The following is a 17,503-nucleotide window of genomic DNA, read 5'->3' on the forward strand; positions in this document are numbered from 1 at the left end:
CATTCTGTTCCATCTTGCCCTCATGAAACAATAAACAGAACACTGCTGTTTTATTTACGTATTCAATTCTCTTTTCGGTTTTGTTGTGTTTTTCCCTTCTATTAGTTTTATTGAATGATTAATTGATTTGTTTGACTGACAGTATTATGAGACCCGAACGGCGGTGGTTACCATAAGAAGTGGGCTGCGTTTTGTCGGCAGTGAAAAACGGAGATATGGGTTTGCGTTGCGCATCAAGAGCATATGGTGTTTCTGACACACATGGGCGGGGATGTAGCTCAGTCGGTAGCGCGCTGGATTTGTATCCAGTTGGCCGCTGTCAGCGTGAGTTCGTCCCCACGTTCGGCGAGAGATTTATTTCTCAGAGTCAACTTTGTGTGCAGACTCTCCTCGGTGTCCGAACACCCCCGTGTGTACACGCAAGCACAAGACCAAGCGCGCACGAAAAAGATCCTGTAATCCATGTCAGAGTTCGGTGGGTCATAGAAACACGAAAATACCCAGCATGCTTCCTCCGAAAGCGGCGTATGGCTGCCTAAATGGCGGGGTAAAAACGGTCATACACGTAAAAGCCGTGGGAGTTTCAGCCCATGAACGAACAAACAAACAAACATCTTAAAAGTCATTTGGAAGGAAAAAAACTAATTTGCAAAAGAAGAAGTAAAGTTCACAGGAAGACCTACATTAACACCAGAGATAGAACAAGAACTAATCAATAGCATTCTTGGAAAAAACGATTTTCAAACACTAAGGCATTTGAGAAAGTTAAAAGAAAAGTGATGTGTCAAGAGTTTCCTGGTGGGGGTTTAAAAATGATTGATGTAATTGATATGCAGTCCTCTTGTTTGTTGTCCTGGGCGGCAAATTTATTGAACGAAAAGCAGGAAAGATGGAAACAGATACCGATACATATGTTTTCGAAGCTTGGTGAAAGGTTGTGTTGTTTCCAATCTAACACCACGGTAAAATTTTTTAAAGGGTTGGGATTAATTAAAAATGTATTTTGGAAACAAGTTTTAATTTGTTGGTTGAAAAATAAGGACATGATTCAGAGAGCAGTAGGTGGAGAAATGTTATTAAGTGACACGTGTGTATGGAACAGCAGTGATATAATGTATTGCGGCCAAACGCTGTTTTTTAGCGATTGGATTAAAGCAGGCGTTTGTCGAGTAAAGGATGTATCTGTTGGTAAGTTTTTGCCCTTTAATGTTATGCAGCAGAAGGTTGGAGGTAAGCCCACAAGATTCTTTGAATATAGGGTGATTTGTACAGCAGTTAAAGCAGCAACACTACGCTCTGCAAATGGAAATGTATGTGGATTCAACGGTTTAAAGAATCTGAGTAAGCCTTATCAATTTCGCAAATTAATTATAAAGGAAAAATATGTGGAGCCGGTTATAGTTAAATTTTGGGAAAATAAATTTGATTTTTAGGCCGGGGAAAGAACAGTGGTTATTGGTTAGCAAAGTAACCACTGAAACAAGATTGTGAGTGTTTCAATAGAAGATACTGCACAATATTTACCCCACAACTATTTTATTGTATAAAATAGGCATTTCCTCGAGTAATGGTTGTACTTATTGTGAGAACGAAATTGATTATATTGAAATTTTTTTTTACTTTTGCCCGAAAATTATGTCCATTTGGAAATGCGTTGAGGATAAAGTGAATTGTAAATATAATATGATTATTAAAATTACCGTAAAGGAAGTTTTTTGGGGCGTATTTGAAAATTCACAAAGTTCCAAGGCAATAATAAGTTATGTGAATTATTTGATTGTGATAGCCAAAATGTGTGTTGGTATTTATAGATATGGTTCCCCTCTGGATATTGTATGCATTTTTGAGAGAGAATTGTTAATAGAAAAGTTGTTTAAAATGCATTTAGATATAGTATTGTTAATGATATAGGTATATTTAAAGTAGAAACATTAATATAAAAAGAAGAAAGAAAAAAAGATCAATGAAGAAGTATGCTCCCCGCCAACAACAACAACAACATCAACAACAACAAACAAGTCGCGTAAGGCGAAAATACAACATTTAGTCAAGCTGTCGAACTCACGGAATGAAACTGAACGCAATGCAATTTTTCAGCAAGACCGTATACTCGTAGCATCGTCAGTCCACCGCTCGTGGCAAAGGCAGTGAAATTGACAAGAAGAGCGGGGTAGTAGTTGCGCTGAGAAGGATAGCACGCTTTTCTGTACCTCTCTTCGTTTTAACTTTCTGAGCGTGTTTTTAATCCAAACATATCATATCTATATGTTTTTGGAATCAGGAACCGACAAGGAATAAGATGAAAGTGTTTTTAAGTTGATTTCGAAAATTTTATTTTGATCATAATTTTTATATTTTTAATTTTCAGAGCTTGTTTTTAATCCAAATATAACATATTTATATGTTTTTGGAATCAGAAAATGATAAAGAATAAGATGAACGTAATTTTGGATTGTTTTATAAAAAATTTTTTTTTTTACAATTTTCAGATTTGTAATGACCAAAGTCATCAATTAATTTTTAAGCCACCAAGCTGAAATGCAATACCGAAGCCCGGCCTTCGTCGAAGATTGCTTGGCCAAAATTTCAATCAATTTGATAGAAAAATGAGGGTGTGACAGTGCCGCCTCAACTTTTACAAAAAGACGGATATGACGTCATAAAAGGTATTTATCGAAAAAAAGAGAAAAACATCCGGGGATATAATTCCCAGGAACTCTAATGTAACATTTCATAAAGATCGGTCCAGTAGTTTGGTCTGAATCGCTCTACACACACACACGCACAGACAGACAGACAGACAGACACACACACATCCACCACGACCCTCGTCTCGATTCCCCCTCTATGTTAAAACATTTAGTCAAAACTTGACTAAATGTAAAAAAACAAAAAAAGAAAGGGTTGAAGCAGCCTGCATGCAACTGAGATAAGAAATTTAAAAAAAATAGCATTCTTGAAGCTGAAATAAATTTGCCAACGTCACCCCCATCGTTGTTTTGTACACTGGACATGGAGATAATTCTAGTCATTATGATTGCTTGGTGTCAGCAGCAAATGTAAGCTACCTGCTGCTGATGTCCTGCAACGCACACCCACAAGCTCGTCGAAGAGAACATCACGAAAAAAACAATCTGAAATCATCATAAATTATCTTCTCCTTACAAGCAAAAAACTGGAGATTTCACTTGCAAAAAGGCGTGCAGGTCAACAGAGAAAAGGAAAGAACGAAGCTACAAAATCTTCTGCTCAGAGGAACAAGAGGGGAATATCTTCTGATCAGAGGGAAAAAAAGGAAAACATTCTCGACGATTCGTTCTATCCAGGAGGAAAGCACTTGGTACTGCTTCATGACTGTGTGGCACCAACTCCCCTGAAGACATGATACAGTGCCAGAAGTGCACACAGTGGGCACACGAGGACTGCGCTGACAGCAGCGGACAAAAAAAACTTCGAAATCTGTACTTAGCAATTTTTGTGTGTCTGCAAAATCAGTTCTTAAATCTGTTCTTAGTTATTTGCATTGAGACTTTATGCGTAATGATTTTTACATTTAGCCAATTATGGGCAGGTAGCCCTTTTATATCTGTTTGTCAACTGAAGAGGGGTACAAATGAAGCTGCGAAATCTCGTGGTACTGCTTCATGTGTGGCACCAACTCCCCTGAGGATATGTTATAGTGCCAGAAGTGCACACAGTAATCACAGGATGACTGCGCTGACAGTAGAAGACAAAGGACATTGTCTGCGAAATAGGTACTGAAAGAATCTAGTATATGATAATATAAAGAACGCTTTGCAATATCCATTTTTTTGTCTGGTACGGCTGTTTCTCCTTAACTGTTCCAGATTAAGCGACTTTCCCCTATGTAATGATGGCTGGTGCCTCGCCGCGGATGGTGTAAACCTCAGCGAGTGGGGCAACAAACTCTTCGTTGCCAACTTCGAGAGACAGCTTACTGGTATAATTAGTGCGGGCAGAAGTGGGGTAAATTGCTAGCTATTTGTTGGCAGAAGATAGACATGGCCACAGGCGAAAGTAATTCTGCTTGGAATCACACACTATTCTGTAACTTTAAGGATATCCTCCCAGGATTGAGCCCTTTACAAAAGGCCATTTTTTTTCTTCCTGCTTTTTATATTTATGTTTCTACTTTAGATATACCTATATCATTAACAATACTATTTCTAAATGTATTTTAAACAACTTTTCTATATAACAATTCCCTCTCAAAAATGCATACAATATCCAGAGGGGAACCATATCTATAAATACCAACACACATTTTGGCTATCACAATCAAATAATTCCCATAACTTATTATTGCCTTGGAACTTTGTGAATTTTTAAACACGCCCAAAAAAACTTCCTTTACAGTAATTTTAATAATCATATTATATTTACAATTCACTTTATCCTCAACGCATTTCCAAATGGACATTATTTTCGGGAGAAAAAAAAAGTTCAATATAATCAATTTCGTTCTCACAATAAGTACAACAATTACTCGAGGAAATACCTATTTTATACAATAAAATATTTGTGGGGTAAATATTGTGCAATATTTTCCATTGTAACATTCACAATCTTGTTTCATTGGTTACTTTGTTTACCATTAACCACTGCACTGCTCTTTTCCCGGCCTGAAATCAAATTTATTTTCCCAAAATGTAACTATAACCGGCTCCACATATCTTTCCTTTAATTTGCAAAATTGACAAGGCTTACTCAGATTCTTTAAACCGTTAAATCCGCATATATATTTCCATTTGCAGAGCGTAGTGTTGCTGCTTTAACTGCTGTACAAATGACGCTATATTCAAAGAATCTTGTAGGCTTACATCCAATCTTCTGCTGCATAACGTACATTAAAGGGCAAACACTCATTATTAACAAATACATTCTTTACTCCATCCTGAACTCAGGTCAAAATGAGTTCGGCTCATTCTCTCCCTGACCGGACGCTACAGTCCTACGCGAATCTATTAAAACTAGGAATACAGAGTTATCTCCCATATGTTTTTCGCGAGTACTGATCTAAATTTGAGATCAGTGTTCGCGAGACGAAAATGATTGCAGATTGGCCGACTTCGACAGTGATCTCCGTTCTGTTCTTCACAGTTATGATAAAGACATCGTTCTAAGGTCAAAACAAGTCGACATTTTGGGACTGCTGCCGGAAGGAGACCGTAATATGGTTTCATCACTCTAACTAGTTACAGAAAAAATCGTCTGCTCCAGTTAGCGCCGAAACCAAACGGTTGATTATCACGTGACACTTTTGCCATATTTAGAGTTGTTTGCACAGTAAATACAACCGCGAAAAATAGCTAGCTTGAAACTGTCTTACATATCAATTCCTTTGTAATTTAAAAATTACAAAACACCATGAAAAATCATTATCGACGATCGCGAATCAAAATTTTAGTAATAAATGTTCATTTGATTAATATACTTACCCAACTCACATATAGCAATTAACCCTAGTTCAGTGCTGGTAACGCTGTACGCGTCCCCTTGGTAACAAGGAAGACGCCTCTAAAAGAGTGACCATGACCCGTCAAGAGGTCAAGGCCAGACCGAGATCGAGGCTGCCTTCCGTATGCGTGCGCATACGCCGCCATTTATATTCATTCTAACCGAAGCCCAACTCATTTCTTTTTTTAGATATATAGAACCCCCAACAGCGGGGAGGCAGGAGGGAATAAACGATGTGAGTTGGGTAAGTATATTAATCAAATGAAAATTTATTACTAAATTACTAAAAATTTTGATTAAATTACATATTTTATCCCAACTCACATATAGCAGATTGCTCCTGTAGGAGGAGGGATACTCACAATATCAAGAACGGAGAACTTGTCCTGCCACTACCATAGCTGGTAGAGCGGAACTGCCGTCCTGTCGCGTTCCCGCGACATCTCTGAGGTAGTAATTGATAAAAATGTCCTCTGAGCGCCAGAAGGCTGACTCAGGACCTCTGAGAGGCGCCCGTAGCAGAGGACGGCTAGAGACGAGGCCCAGGTTAGAGCCTCATGAGCTCTGGCCGCAGAAAGAGGCAGGACTGCCCGATTGTCACCTGACTGGCCTTGCCACCAAATATAGGCCTGCCGAATCAGTGTGGCTACCCATTTGGCCAAGGTGACTCGTGCAATGTCTTTACCCCGAGCAGAGTTGAGGGAGATAAAGAGTAGTTTTTGACTTTCAGAACGAACAGGCAAGGTCCGGGCCAGGTAGCTGCTGAGGGCCCTAACCGGACAGTTAAACAAGTCATGGTCTCCGGGAGCAAGTACACTGCTCAGGGAGGGGATACGGATAAGAGGGGATGTTTGACCAGATTTCCAGTTTTTAGCAAGGAAATCTGGCCTGAATTTGCGAGAGATAGAGCCGGTTTTTTCAAACGAAAAATCCCTAGGAAGACCGGACAGCGCGTGTACCTCACTACCACGTCTAGAGGTCGCAAGCAAAACGAGGAGCAGTGTCTTACGCGTCAGATTAACCTGGCCGCGTGGAGAGGTTCAAACTCCCCAGAAGCGAGAAAACGTAAAACCAAAAACAAGTCCCAGGCCGGGAGCTGTGACTTAGATCGTGCTGCGTCAAGGGAAGCGCCCTTGAGAACGCTAGCAATAACACCACTAAGATTAATCTTATGGCCCAACTGCCTGAGAGTGGAAGAGATCGCTGATCTTCTGCGAAGGGAAGAAGGAGAACCACCCTGATCGGCTAGCCAAGCCAGGTGGTTGGCTACTTGCCTGGACCTTCAGCGCTGGAGGAAGGACTGACTGCCCCCCCCCCCCTTTTTTTGTAACCACTCATGAATTTGCCTAATGATGGTAAAACAAAACCACCCAGATAAGGTCAGCTTAGATAAAAAAAATTAAAAAAACTTGTCACTGAGACCTGAGTGAAACTGACCTTAAGCTTCGTGAGTTACGTCTTCCGGACAACCGGAAAGAGCGTCAACCTCACTGACTCTGTCTTGCTCCTGACTGACAAAAAGAGTGAAAGCCTCTCGCAATCAGCTAAACCAGAAAGACAGTCCTAATTCTAAAAAGAGAGCTGTGAAAGTTCAGAAGACAACGAACCTGTCTTCAAAGGCAAACGAGTAGTAAAAACGAACACATACCTGTGCGTCTCCCTTTGGATCGAACAAAGAGAGTTCCCACTGCCCATGAGTGTCACACCCTCCGGGGAGTGCATCACTGAAAGGCCGATTGAGCTGGAGTAAGCCACAGTACCAAAGTCTCCATGGGGTAGACGCTAATTGTTCGTAATGAACCAGGGGCAAGAAGACTTGTTCCTTGTTCACCGGCAAGAGGCATGACAAAATGTTGAAACCAATTCTGGCATTTTCTAGACTCCTGGCGTAGAAGAGTAATAGAAAACGTCTTAAAACCGAAACCAAAGCAAATAACTTCCAGTTTCGGCAAATATGCATCCTCTCATCAAAGATGGACCGAGATTCGCTAAACAAAGAACCCCCGCGCCCAAAATTGCTGTCAAGCGTGGAGACCGCGCTAACAGGAGCAAAATTTAAAACTGCGGCTCTCGTAAGGGCGCCGCGAAAGAGGGCGCCCTGAAAGATTTGTACACCGTACAAAACCGGCTGGTCAAGTTAAGTGCGTATCGAAAAATGCTGCACTAAGTGTTGCCAGCGGTCACCCATCCTAGTACTAACCGAGCTCGAAGTTGCTTAACTTCCGTGGTCGGTCAAGACCAATGCTCTGAGTAATGCAGATAGGCTCCAACCACTGACTTGTCATGTGTTGAAACCAGCTCTGAATTGGAATAGACTTGACTCAGTCTTGAGAGGGTGAATCCCAAAGCGGCTTAAGCGCTAGCGGGAAAGGTCTTATCGTAATTTCACTAGCAAGCAGCTATGAATTCCAATCAACCTAGGATAGAAGCAAGCGTCCTAGTGGGCGCTTGCTGTAGTGCCGAACATGGAACGATCAGTGCCTAAGGTTGTCCACTCAGAACTGAGTAGGACGAACTCCCCAGGTGACCGTAAGAACATCATGCCAACGTATGTGAAACCTTGGGATGGTGTGAGGCCCAAAGGGCCTGGGAGATAGACGTCAGCTCTAGAGAGGCGTGACCAATCTCCTCACGATAAGCGAGAGTGACGCCTGAGAACATGATACCAGCGTCCTTCTCGGTGAGGAAAAGCTCATGATAGAGCATAAGCGTTCCTGAAGTTCCTTAAACTTTAAGAAACACTCACCTTCCTATGAACCGAGGCTGTGAAACACAGCCTGTTCCAATTCGGTTAACCAAAATTAGGCTACTGCTGGTGCATGACCTGCTTCGAGTGCCTACCCAAGCATGACCGAGAGTATGACGCAGTACTGCTTTTCTGCGTTAGAGTCCGAGTCTAACAAAGACAAGGACTCATTGTATTCATGGGTTGTGACAGAAAAACGCCTATGAATGAACATGGCTGTGATCTTGAACGTCGTTACCCGTCGAGTAAGTTTGATAAGGGTGCCGTAAACCGGCAGTCCTGTTGCCCTCAGACTGCCTTAACTACTTCTTGTCAAGACAGAAGAAGTTAACAGAAAGTCCGAACAAATTCCTTGTGAGGACATAAAGAAGGTGTGAACCCATTGGCCGACAGCTGTCGTGAATGACCTTCTTGCTACTTGGATTTGAAAGTCTGTTAATCTGCGTTCTAACCTAAGTAGAATGCTGATCAGATTCATAGCAATCTTGTGTAGCGGCAGGAAACGACAAATAATGGGACGAAACATTGTCCAAAAATATTGTTTCCTGATAAAAAGAGACGGTCGGAGGAACTGGAAACCAGAACCACCCGGCCGAATAATCCTCTACCACTGCCTGCCTCAATTGGCGAAGATGGTTGGAGGTAGCGGCTTGCCACAACAGCGTGGTAGGCGTAACCGGAAATCGGAAACCCAAATGACCGCAAAATATCCTCTACCCGTCCATGCGTAAGCAGAGGGGGATAGTACGAGGAAGCAGCGACTTCCAGTTGTGTATCAAAAACCGAAAGTGCGAAAATCACGGTGGCCAAAGCCTGGTGTGACTGGTGCCGCATGAACAAAATGGCAATGAGAGAGGATTCAGTACAGGGGACAGGCCTGTCCTTACTATCACCGTCCTCCCTGAGAGTGGCCAGTTCCGGTGTGACCGGAAGAGCCGACCGCGGCAGCGCAAAAGCGTCAACAAGGTTGATAGGCTGTGTGTGCAAGTTGGACCTCCGGTTGAGAGCCGTAAACGAAGATGCTTGCTGATCAGCCTGAGCCAGCCAAGGCTTAGCGGAATCAAGAGCCGGACTGTGTTGGGCCAACAAGGGCACTGTAACACCCGGAACTCCCGCTTGAGTGCGTGATTTGGACAAAACCTTCGCCATCTCAAAAGCCACCGACAGAGATTCCCGAAAGCGGAAAGGGCATTTAATCTCCTGGGAACCACGGAAATCACTAAGTGCAGAAGGTGGTGGAGCGTACTGAACTTTCGACTCGACCACTCCCTCCTCAAAGTATCTGGAAGCCGTTTCCGCTGCCAACGCCACCGCGCTTGACAGCTTCTGCGGCAACCGGAACTCAGTGCCTTCCTCCACAGCGAAGCACCATCGCCAGTATAACCTTCATGCACATCCGTGCAATCCGGAAGCTGACCCCCGCATTGACTACCATAGTCCAATGGAGAGTCAGCCGGAAGGGAAGGCGAACGTGGTAACTCGACCGTACGCAAGCCACCCTTACAGACTTCTTCCTGCCCCCCGGGCGGAAGCGGAAGCTGAACTGCCGGCCAAATATCTTCTGATAAGGCGGGGAGAAGCATGTCTTCCGTGCGAGTCTCAGGGTCCCTACCCCGAACTGACCGACCGTCTGAATGGAACGGGCCAGCCCGGAGATCATAACTTTCACCCCGCCGCAAGGCGAGGGGGGTTACTTCCTCCTGAGACCGCGCTCCACGTTGGCCGGAAAACCCGGTTACTAGTGGAGCTGACATACCTTGTGACGGAACAGGCACACCGGAAGACCGACCACTCAACGAGGGGAAGTGCACGTCATCAGCATCTGCTGGCGTCGCGTGTACATCAGCGTGGGTGACCGTGGCGGAAGGGGAAGGGCGCACCCTGGCCAGCGAAGCAACATCCGTCACACCGGAAGGTAGAGCCCGTAGCTCAGCTCTCGTCGAAGAAATTTCAGCAGCCAGAGAGCTAACCTGAGAGCTAAGCGAAAGCAGCAAGGAAGCTACATCCGCAGCAACCAAACCCGAACCAGCAGAAGCGCTAGTCTCTTTCACAACCTTATCGTCCCAGACTTGTCAGAGGACTTAACCGGCAAAATAGAGGTCACCGGCAAATCAACCAAAACCGTCATCAATGCATTTTTTAGAAGATCTATGGCTCTAAAACGCTAACAGCCTGGCCGGAATGTTCCGGTTTCCTAGGCGTATTCCTAGGAGAAGCCTCAACAGGTACCTGGTTGGGTGGATGCTTCTTCCTGCCACTATCGGCAATGACAAAATGAACTCAAGAAAAAAAATTCCAAAAATGTTTACAAGTACAAATTGAGGCCAAAATGTAGCCAAAAACCATGGAAAATAAGGAAAGATCTCACCCCAACAGGGTGCGAAGTCGAAGACGAAGGAGAAAATACCAAAGGGAATGTAACCAAGTCAAAGACCCAGTTACAAAGGCTGCCAAACAGCCGGAACGTAACGAAAAGCGACCACCGCGTGTGAACGCTGAGGTAGGAATGAATACAAATGGCAGCGTATGCTCACGCATACGGAAGGCAGCCTCGATCTCGGTCTGGCCTTGACCTCTTGACGGGTCATGGTCACTCTTTTTTAAGAGGCGTCTTTCTTGTTACCAAGGGGACGCATACACCAGCACTGAATTAGGGTTAATTGCTATGTGAGTTGGGTAAGATATGTAATTTAATCTGCTTATATCAATAATACATTACAAAAACCTCTAAATATGTTAAAAAAAAATTGGTTTCAAGGCATCCTGTCAGGGAGAGAATGAGCCGAACTCATTTTGACCTGAGTTCACGATGCCTTTACTCAACAAACGCCTGCTTTAATCCAATCGCTAAAAAACAGCGTTTGGCCGCAATACATTATATCACTGCTGTTCCATAAACACGTATCACTTAATAACATTTCTCCACCTACTGCTCTCTGAATCATGTCCTTATTTTTCAACCAACAAATTAACACTTGTTTCCAAAATACATTTTTAATTAATCCCAATCCTTTAATTTTTTTTACAGTGGTGTTAGAATGGAAACAACACAACCTTTCACCAAGCTTCAAAAACATATGTAACGGTATCTGTTTCCATTTTTCCTGCTTTTCGTTCAATAAATTTGCAGCCCAGGACAACAAACAAGAGGACTGCATATCAATTACATCAATCATTTTTAAACCCCCATCAGGAAAATCTTGACACATCACTTTTCTTTTAACTTTCTCAAATGCCTTAGTGTTTGAAAATCGGTTTTTTCAAATAAATCTGTAAAACAAAGTATTTATGTCAGTCAATACCTTTTCGGGTATTACCAGTGCTTGCAACGGATAAATAATCTGCGATAACAAAAGAGATTTCACGATGCATATTTTCCCCATGATACTACAATTTTGTTTAAACCATTTCACAATGTTGCGTCGTATATTTTCAATACGGCTTGTCCAGTTTTCTTCAATCTCAGAGACCGATGAGGAGCTACTGAAATAAATTCCCAAAATCTTCAATTTTGTAGTCCACCTTAACCCACACTCATTTTCATTACCATATTTATTACTGCCTAAGGCCATGATTTCAGTTTTTTGTCTATTCATTGCCATTTTGTTGTGGTCTGGTTCAGCTGCACCATCAACCCACCTGTTTTAATTGCTGTGTGTGAGAGCCAGGGGTTGGCGTGCTAATTTGGTGTACACCCCCAGATTACTTCTGCTAGTATGGTACGTAATGGGCAAAACAGAGTTAGAAAGCCAGGGGCCTGCTGATTTGCTGGTACAGATGAGGTCAATTTGACACAGGGAAGTGGAAGGGGTGCATTTCTAAAATATGATTTAAAAATTACTGCCTGTGGCTATTGCTATCTCCCCAATCTGCGCCCAAGTATGCCAAAAGTATTAATGTGACAGAACACCAATATGTTTTGGTTTTGAACCTCTGTATTTGTGTCAGAGGAATTTTGCTTCAGTGTAAAAGAACAGCTAAATGTTTGGCTGTACATGTATAAAACATTTTTATCCCGGTCAGGGTTTTTTGCTTGAAAGTGAATGTGCAGCAGCAAGTTTGTTGCTTGTGGAGTTTTAAACCCCAGTCAGGGGAGTTTGTTGATGTGTGGATACACGTGTATATATCAGTTCAATAAATGTTGGAACTGTTACAACCAGGGTTAAGTCTTAGAATGTGAGCAATGTGGATGGATGTTGTGTAAATATGTGTTAAGTGGTGTCTCGACATAAAAGACCGTTGGGTCGAAATATTTGTGAATGTATTGTTTTGTCAATAACAAACGTTCCATCAACCTACCTTTCTTGTTTTTTTAATTTTTAATGAGCAAACTAATTAACTATATTAATGTTAAGGCATCCGAGCTGAAATGCAATACCATAGTCCGGACTTCGTCAAAGATTGCTTGACTAAAATTTCAATCGATTTGCTTCAAAAATGAAGGCGTGACGGTGCCACCTCGACTTTCACAAACAGCCAGATATGATGTCACCCAGGACATTTATTAAAAAAAAAATGGGAAAAAATATCTGTGGATATCATACTCAGGAACTCTTATGTAAAGTCTCATAAAAATCAGTCCAGTAGTTTTCTCTGAATCGCTCTACACACACACACACACACACACACACACACACACACTCATACTCCACAACCCTTGTCTCGATTCCCCCTCTATGTTAAAACATTTAGTCAAAACTTGACTAAATGTAAACAAACAAAAAAAACAAAAAAAAGAAGAAGATTGAATTGAGTGGTCGAGATGCATCAGTCGATCAGATACGCACATAACCAGTATGACCGTGAAGATCAAAGAGTTCTTTGGTCTACTTGCTGCGAAGATATTAATGGGAAATGAAATCGGGCGGCGGTGCTGAGTGTGCTTGTAGTGGGGAGAGGGAAGGGCAAGGACTCAGGGCGGAACGCAGAGAGGGGGTGAGGGGGGGGGGGGGGGCGAATGGGGAGGTGGGGGCGATACGCAAAAAAAAAGGGGGGGAGGGTATTAGGGATGTCATAGGGAACGGTTGTTATCGTCTGATGAGAAAACGAACGTCTTGTGAAACTTCATGCGTAACGCCGGGGTAAAAACAAATGTTTGTTTATGTGTTTATTTTTTCATTTATATAACATGCATCGCTACAAATCATTTCAACACGTTAAGGTAAAATATATATCTAATTTCCCCTACACCTATAACCCTCCACCCCCCCCCCCCCCCCCCCCCCCCCCCCCCCCCCAGCCCATCCCCACCTCAGTACTTGCTCACGTCCACCCCGACCAAACCCTAGTCTTGCAAGACCCTCGCTGAATTCACAAAAACGGAGATCCTATAGTTTAAATCTTAGCTTGGCATATCTTTCCTTGCCCTGCCTCCACCCACCCGCACCCCCTCCCCGACCACCCAGATCGTCGCACCATCTCTTCGTCCTTCAACGGCACGCTTCCCACCTCCCACCTCCCACCCAATCCCTCTCTCGCCCCTCATCCAACTATCCACAGCTACTTTCGCGCACTTACGCATTCAATAATGCGTTTCTCAGCTATTGATTACCTATTTTTTTAATTGAATTAATTGCATTCTGTTTTGTCAGCAGGAGTTTTCCGTCAGCGGTGCACCGGCTCTTTGGCACGCTTTTTGCTTCCTGTTGTTAATTTATTGGAGGAAACGGCCTTCTAAAAAAAGATTTATTTTGCCAATAAATCACCAAAGGCTATTTAAGGGAGACAAATGCAACGACACAGACCAAAAAAAGGGAGATAAAAAAAAGAGGTAAAAAAAGATTCAGGGGAGGGGGTGGAGCACAAAATAAAATAATGACCTGCAGTCTATATAAAAAGATTTATATGTAAGAAGCCAAAAAAGTTGTTTAAGTACAGTGAACGGTAAAATCTGTAGATAAAGAAAGCAGAAAAGGAAAGTGTGTGTGTGTGTGTGTGTGTGTGTGTGTGTCCCAGTGTGTGTGTGTGTGTGTGTGTGTGTGTGTGTGTGTCCCAGTGTGTGTGTATGTCAATGTGTGTGTGTGTTTTCTTCTACCAGCTGTGCGTGCATTCTTAACTCAATTTCTTCTTTCACGTTTGTGTGTACCTGTTATGCTAGTGCTTTAATACTGCACGTCAACCTCTAATCGGAGTGCGCTAATGCAACCGGATTATAGATTGGTGGATACAGAGTCAGATGTTATTCATAACATCAGCACCTTGTTTCTTAACAAGAGCGCCCTCGGAAGTCGCTTTTTGTGCTTGGAAAAAGACCATCTTGAACACACGGCCAGTACCGTGTAACTGGCCTTGACACGGAACGATCCAAGGGGGGCAATCTCAGTCATCTGAAAGAGGGAAATCCAAACGCAATCCGCTTTGTTCGATTTTATGGGCTTGGACGATAGAGAAAAATAAGAAAAGCAAAAGCTGGAGTCCAGTCTGGACGAAACTGCTATCAAGAACGCAGAATTGATTTTTTTCTGAGTTTTTTTTTTGTTGCCGTAAGCGCCGTGTCAAGCTAAAACTGAAGTTGCGGTCGCTTCTCGCACATCTGATGCTTGTTGACATGCATCAACGAAGGGGCCTTACTCTGGAAGAGTTTCCTGCTCCGAGAAACATGGCGCTTACGGCAAAAAAAAAAACTCAGAAAAAATCAATTCTGCGTTCTTAATAGCAGTTTCGTCCAGACTGGACTCCAGCTTTTGCTTTTCTTATTTTTCTCTATCGTCCAAGCCCATAAAATCGAACAAAGCGGATTGCGTTTGGAATTCCCTCTTTCAAATGACTGAGATTGCCCCCCTTGAATCGTTCCGTGTCAAGGCCAGTTACACGGTACTGGCCGTGTGTTCAAGATGGGGAAAAGACATGCTTTTGTGTGTGCGGATTCAAGATGGCGGGCGACTGTCAGCCAATGAGCGATGCGATCGAGTTTGACAGACAAAACAAGCGAAGAATTTTTTGATGACACAAAGTCATAGAATATCATCGTTAAAGGAAATATTTTTCGTCATAGTTTTTCTTTAAAATGATCTAGAGTTAAAATACTTTTTCATCATTTCTTTTTACATTTAGTCAAGTTTTGACGAAATGTTTTAACGTAGAGGGGGGAATCGAGACGAGGGTTGTGGTGTGTGTGTGTGTGTGTGTGTGTGTGTGTGTGTGTGTGTGTGTGTGTGTGTCTGTCTGTCTGTGTGTGTGTGTGTGTAGAGCGATTCAGACCAAACTACTGGACCGATCTTTATGAAATTTGACATGAGAGTTCCTCGGAATGATATCCCCGGATGTTTTTTTGTTTTTTTTATAAATACCTTTGATGACGTCATATCCGGCTTTTTGTAAAAGTTGAGGCGGCACTGTCACACCCTCATTTTGAAATTTTGGCCCAGCAATCTTCGACGAAGGCCGGACTTCGGTATTGCATTTTAGCTTGGTGGCTTAAAAATTAATTAATGACTTTGGTCATTAAAAATCTGAAAATTGTAAAAAAAAAAATTGTTTTTAAAACGATCCAAATTTACGTACATCTTATTCTTCATCATTTTCTGATTCCAAAAACATATAAATATGTTATATTTGGATTAAAAACAAGCTCTGAAAATTAAAAATATAAAAATTATTATTAAAATAAAATTTCCGAAATCGATTTAAAAACAATTTCATCTTATTCCTTGTGGGTTCCTGATTCCAAAAACATATAGATGTGATATGTTTGGATTAAAAACACGCTCAGAAAGTTAAAAAGAATAGAGATAAAGCGCAACTATTACCCCGCTCTTCTTGTCAATGTCACTGCCTGTGCATCGAGCGGTGGACTGACGATGCTACGAGTATACGCTCTTGCTGTAAAAATGCAGTGAGTTCAGTTTCATTCTGTTAGTTCGACAGCTTGACTAAATGTTGTAATTTCGCCTTACGCGACTTGTTTTTTTTATTATTATTTTTTTTACACGTTTTTAATTCTTTTTGGTACACGGCAACAACATCAGACAGCAACATCAAATAACACCAACCAAACAAAACTATGCATTTTCAAAACAAAACAAAAAAAAACAAAAACAAAAAAGAAAACGGGAAAACACAATAAAGCATTCAATCACACAGCCCATATTCAATACATTTCTAAATTATGCAAACAAGCTCTTCGTCTCCTTTTTACATTTAGTCAAGTTTTGACTAAATGTTTTAACGTAGAGGGGGGAATCGAGACGAGGGTGTGGTGTGTGTGTGTGTGTCTGTTTGTCTGTGCGTTTGTGTGTGTAGAACGATTCAGACTAAACTACTGGACCAATCTTTATGAATTTTACATGAGCGTTCCTGGGAATGATATCTCCGAACATGTTTTTCTTTTTTTCGGTAAATGTCTTTGATGACGTCATATCCGGCTTTTTGTAAAAGTTGAGGCGGCACTGTCACACCCTCATTTTTCAATCAAATTGATTGAAATTTTGGCCAAGCAATCTTCGACGAAGGCCGGACTTCGGTATTGCATTTCAGCTTGGTGGCATAAAAATTAATTGATGACTTTGGTCATTAAAAATCTGAAAATTAAAAAAAAAAAATTTAAATTATAAAACGATCCAAATTTACGTTCATCTTATTCCCCATCATTTTCTGATTCCAAAAACATATACCGTACTTTCCGGGTCATAAGGCGCGACTTTTTTCCTCGAGTTTGACCCCTGCGTCTTGTATAACGAAGCGCCTAATCCGTGTATGAAATACGAAAAAAATCAAAGACACCGCCTGAGTACCAGTCAAACAACTTGTGATAATGCATGTTTCAGCTACTAGGTACTACCCTGGCCAAGTTTCCTCTCAAGAGATCAAAGAGACTGCCCCATAGGTTAAACTCGGTCACTGACCCCGGTGCAGGAAGTGTTTCCTCTCTCAGATCTATGACAGGGGAACCACCTCTCATAGCAAAAACTGGGTCATTGACCCCTGGGAAGAAGGTCAGTGTCTAAACAAGGCAACCCAGCTATCACAATGGACCTGCCTTTGATCTCGCCGCACACACAGAGCACACATATTTCCACTCTGTATTCTTCCTTTGATGTGCGGCTTATTTTCATTCTTCGACCATTTGTTACCGGTATACTTTTTTAATTTTGGTGCGCCCTATCGGCCCCCTGCGCCCAATGGGTGACTGGATTACAATTTTGTTTAAAAAGAAGGGGGTGCGCCTTATGCGCTGTAGCGCCTTGTAACCCGGAAAATACGGTAAATATGTTATATTTGGATTAAAAACAAGCTCTGAAAATTAAAAATATAAAAATTATGATCAAAATTAAATTTTCG

Source organism: Littorina saxatilis, linkage group LG12 (assembly GCF_037325665.1).
Source record: "Littorina saxatilis isolate snail1 linkage group LG12, US_GU_Lsax_2.0, whole genome shotgun sequence".
NCBI lineage: Eukaryota > Metazoa > Mollusca > Gastropoda > Littorinimorpha > Littorinidae > Littorina > Littorina saxatilis.